Below are 6000 nucleotides of genomic sequence, written 5' to 3' on the forward strand. Positions count from 1 at the left end.
GAGAACAAGGATTTCCAACCTTCTGTCCCAGAATCAACAACACAACCACCAATTCAACCAATATTAACTTTTAATTTTCTCCTATAAAGAGGGACAAAAGGAACAGTAACAAAACCAGAAATATCAATATCAAAAATAATAGTAATAAAAATAGGGGCAATTGCTTTAGTGGAGAGTTTTGCCCAAATAATGGGGAAAAAAATGGAAAAAAAACGAACCCAGAAATCTCTTTAAATTACCTGGAGAAAGATAATCCAGAAATATAGCTGCGAGCAGCGATTGTGGGCCCAAGCCGGTGGCACCGCCACCCTAGTGCCTTTAGTTACACTAAAGGCACCGGGGTGGCGGTGTCACCGGCTTGGGCCCTCCATCGCTGCTCGCAGCTATATATATATATATATATCTGACAAGTAATATTCTTTGTCTCGTCACTTAAAATAAATAAATAAATAAATAAATAAATAAATATATATATATATATATATATATATATATATATATATATATATATATATAGTATTATTTTTTCCCCTATTTTATATATATATATATATATATATATATATATATATATATAATTACCTTTTTTTGGATGCTAAACTATTGTTTATTATATGCTTTGTACTTCACTCACGTTCCAATATCGAAGGGAAAAATTATCCTCTTCACATGCGCAAAAATGTGCTTGGAAAATTCACAGTGGAGCGGTGCTTACTGTGATTGTACGAATTGTACTACTGACTATTTAGAGCAGTGTAATCTTTATATGTTAGGTTGACCATTTTATTATTATATTTTATTAAGTCTATAATGAACAGGCTGCAATGTCAAGATTGCAATGCTGGAGTGTGTGTGTGTGTGTGTGTGTGTGTGTGTGTGTGTGTGTTCATGTTTTTCTGTCCCGGTGGGGACTTTAACCTGAATGCACACAGACTCATGGGGACTCGTGTCACAGTGGGGACCTAAATAGAGGTCCCCATGGGTAAACAAGCTTCATACAGAATGAGTTTTTTTGGAAATGTAAAAATGCAGAAAGTTTTCAGTGATGGGTAGGTTTAGGGGTAGGGTTAGTGTAAGGAGATAAAATATACAGTTTGTACAGTATAAAAATCATTAAATCTATGGAGAGTCCCCACAAAGATAGTAAACTGTGTGTGTGTGGGTGGGTGTGTGTGTGTGGCATGGGCGCGATTGAACAGTGGACACATAAAAACATACTCCGTCATTATACAGGACGACATTCAAACTGCAAAGTGTTAACTTATATTTGTGTACAGTCGCAATAAAACACAACATTGTGCTTTTGTAAAATAATTTCAAGCAATCAACCCCCGAAAGGCGCTAATTTTAAAATGAAACTAAAATGCTCATGGCTGCACGGGCATTCATAACGGTGCGCATCCACGGCGAGGAACGAGCAGAACAGAGTGAACGTTTTTCAGTTACAGTTTTTTTTATTCGCTTTGGTACTATTTTCACAATTAAGGTGTACATTTTCAAAACTCTTAGTACAAAAATCCAAACTGATCACACTTGTAACACAGCTAGTCATTCTTTCAAAACCTGATGTAATGCTTTCAGTCAGTTGCACATGTTTTCAGTCCACATAATCACTGTTTCAAACACAAGATTATTGTAATATGTAATGAGAACATTTGCTTTAATCACAGAAACACAACAGTGTGATCTTCTTTCCATTTAGTACTTTTAACAATCAGCTCATTCAACAGCAAACAATGCAAGATACATGTTTCAAATCACCATTGTTTCTGAATTAATTACAGTAATACTGGCTATGCCACATTAGAAAATACACGTGCATAACCTAACTGATGTAATTGATTCCATAATGTTTGTAATAGTATCTATCCAGTGTGTTATCAAAAGCTGTGATGAAGCACAGCCATGATGTTCTGTGCTAGAACAGAGTTTGCTGGCAATGAATACAGTAAATGATTTTGACTATTTGACTGAATATACTGTAGTGGACCTTTACAGATGAAGGTTGAGTTACAGTAATGTCTCTACCATGTTTACAGTATCACATGGCATACATACTGTAATGTAAAATGCTGTATTTGATGCCACCCATCTCCCTACTGATGCATCTCTGATCAATCTGATGTTTGACAGTCATTGACTGTTTCCTCGACCTTATACTCTATTCTGCTTTACAGTATTTGCACAAATGGCAAATTTCTCTTTATCTTTCTCTCTCTCTCTCTCTCTCTCTCTCTCACACACACACACACACACACACACACACACACACACACACATACATGCGTGTTCACACACTTTGAACATCATGGTGGTGGTTATTACTGTATCTATAAATCACTTATGTAAAAATAATTCATGACATTTGGTTATCCATATCGGAAATTTCAAACAAGTTCTATAGAAACTGTATAGAATCAATATCTATAGAAATCTACAGGTGCACCAAATTATTCATTGATTAACCATTAAGATCAGTTTGATTAAATAATAGACAAATGTATTAAACTGAACAAGAAGAGATGCAAATCAAAAGTTTGATAGTAAGAGCTTTATGAAAGGCAGTGACTGTGAATGAAACATTTATGTAGATGAAACACTTGTTTTGTGCAGTGAAAATGATACTTTGTGATTTTGTGTATTGTGCTAACACAATTGAAAACATAATGAAATGTTTGAAAAAAGTGCACTTTTGATGATCTGTTGTGATATTAGCACTAAGAGTTTGGAAAATGTACACGTAACTTGTGAAAATAGTACCAAAGCGAATAAAAAAAAACTGTAATTCCTACTTCCATAGGAATTCATTTGAAACGCTCGCTCAACCACTATCAATGTCAGTGTGGACGAACATATTTTACTTTCGTTTTTAAGTTGGCGATTCAAAAGCCCCCAGCGGTGTCACACGTCGATTAACCGGTGGTAAAATATTCTCACTGTCACAAACCTAGTATATTTTTATGTAGATACAATAGGCCTACCTGATTTTGAACACAAGAGGGCAGTATAGCCCTATGTATGACTTGACTTTTATGTGACTAAATAGTACAATTACTATTTTTAAACTTATAAATATTTATTAAATTGAAAAAAAAAAGAATAAAATGGGTTTAGTTGTGATATTTTTATACTTTTATATAGAAATAAATGGTGTTTAATTACATTTTTAGAAGATGAGGCTTTAAGTGTTACTTTACTTTAGTCCCTCACTATAGCAAAACCGTTTGAGATGTTTAATATCCGTTCACAATTTAGCATCTTTAATGTATCTTTATCATTTTGAAAAAGTTTGGTGTGAATAAAATAAACCAGTTAGGAAGAGTAGCTAAAAACTCAGAGTCTGAAATATCCAAAAAATCCACATTCAAACCAAAATATCTGACTTCCTTTTGCTCTGAGCTAATAACTGTAAATTAGAAAGTTGTCCGGCTCGGTGAGACCAATATATATACTGATTTTTGTAACTGTTGGTAAAACTAACCCACCCACTTTTGTCAAATGCATGTTGAAAGTGACACACTTCCTGCTGCCAGTTGGTGGCGCTATAACTTTGACTCACAATAGTTACATCCATCTGATCTGCCTCTTACCACGAACATACTGCTAAAGTTTCATCAAGATCAGTTAATGTATGCAGAAGTTATAACACTTCGTCTCCTCTCTTTTCTCGCCATAAATTTGTTTCCTCGCCACGGCCAAACCGTTCGAGATATCAAAAATCCGTCCGCAATTTAGCATCCTCAATGTCTTGACTTCATGCTGACTGAGTTTGGAGGTGATTGAATGAATTCTCTAGGAGGAGTACATCACATTCCACAGCAAGCGTTTTCCAAACAACCCATAATAGCCGACTTCCTGTTGGGCTGGCGTGAAACTTGACAGAGGGAAAGTTGTTCAGCCCGATGAAATCTATATGTGTACCGAGTTTCATATTAATTCATGCAAGTGTGTTTGATATATGGACCAAGTTTTCAGACCCTGTTCAAGAGGGCGCTGTTGAGCCCCCCTGCCCCGTCCGTTTCTGAAACTTTTCACATGTCTACTGGCTAATAAGTGTTATGTGTCTGTCGAGTTTCATCCAATTTCAAGCATGCTAAGAGTCTCAAACGCATCCGAAAAGAATATTAAAATTTGATGCGTTGTCACGGCAACAGTATCTAAGATATCAATAATCCTTTCACAGGTCTACATCTGCCGTGTGTTTACATTATACACATAAAGTTTGAAGCAAATCGGGTAAAAGTAAGAGGGTGACTTCAAAGCATTTTGAAAGTGACACACTTCCTGCTGCCAGTTGGTGGCGCTATAACTTTGACTCACAATAGTCACATCCATGTGATCGGCCTCTTACAACGAATACACTGCTGAAGTTTCATCAAGATCAGATAATGTATGCAGAAGTTATAACACACTTCCTGTGTCCCATTATTCGCCATAAATTCGTTTCCTCGCCACGGCCAAACCGTTCGAGATATCAAAAATCTGTTCGCAAGAATTCATCCTCAATGTCTTGACTTCATTCACACCGTGTTTGGCGGCGATCGGATGAATTCCCTAGGAGGAGTATTTCACATTCCATTGTATGCGTTTTCCAAACAACCCATAATAACCGACTTCCTGTTGGGCTTTTGTAAAACTTAGAGCACGAAAGTTGTGCGGCCCGATGAGATCTATATGTGTACTGAGTTTCATATTATTACATGCAAGCATGTTTGATATATGGACCAAGATTTCGGACCCCATTCCAGGGCGCGCTGTCGAGCCCCCCTGCCACGCCCAGGTACCATCTTCAGTCCGGCCCTGATGGCCGCGGGTTCTGACCTGTGTGCAAAGTTTCAAGAGTTTTTGAGCATGTTAAGGGCCCCAAAAGTGGCAAAAAGGCAAAAAAAAAAATAATGAAGAAAAAGAAAAAGAAAAAAAAATATAGCTGCGAGCAGCGATTGCGGGCCCAAGCCGGTGGCACCGCCAATCTGGTGCCTTTAGTTACACTAAAGGCACCGGGGTGGCGGTGTCACCGGCTTGGGCCCTCCATCGCTGCTCGCAGCTATATATATATATATATATATATATATATATATATATATATATATATATATATATATATATCAGACAAGTAATATTCTTTGTCTTGTCACTTAAAAAAAATATATATATATATATATTATTTTTTCCCCTATTTTTAATATATATATATATATATATATATATATATATATATATATAATTACCTTTTTTTGGATGCTAAACTATTGTTTATTATATGCTTTGTACTTCACTCACGTTCCAATATCGAAGGGAAAAATGATCCTCTTCACATGCGCAAAAATGTGCTTGGAAAATTCACAGTGGAGCGGTGCTTGCTGTGATTGTACGAATTGTACTACTGACTATTTAGAGCAGTGTAATCTTTATATGTTAGGTTGACCATTTTATTATTATATTTTATTAAGTCTATAATGAACAGGCTGCAATGTCAAGATTGCAATGCTGGAGTGTGTGTGTGTGTGTGTGTGTGTGTGTGTTCATGTTTTTCTGTCCCGGTGGGGACTTTAACCTGAATGCACACAGACTCATGGGGACTCGTATCACAGTGGGGACCTAAATAGAGGTCCCCATGGGTAAACAAGCTTCATACAGAATGAGTTTTTTTGGAAATGTAAAAATGCAGAAAGTTTTCAGTGATGGGTAGGTTTAGGGGTAGGGTTAGTGTAAGGAGATAAAATATACAGTTTGTACAGTATAAAAATCATTAAATCTATGGAGAGTCCCCACAAAGATAGTAAACCGTGTGTGTGTGGGTGGGTGTGTGTGTGTGGCGTGGGCGCGATTGAACAGTGGACACATAAAAACATACTCCGTCATTATACAGGACGACATTCAAACTGCAAAGTGTTAACTTATATTTGTGTACAGTCGCAATAAAACACAACATTGTGCTTTTGTAAAATAATTTCAAGCAATCAACCCCCGAAAGGCGCTAATTTTAAAATTAAACTAAAA

Source organism: Squalius cephalus, assembly GCF_949319135.1.
Source record: "Squalius cephalus genome assembly, chromosome: 8".
In the NCBI taxonomy this organism is placed as follows: Eukaryota; Metazoa; Chordata; class Actinopteri; order Cypriniformes; family Leuciscidae; genus Squalius; species Squalius cephalus.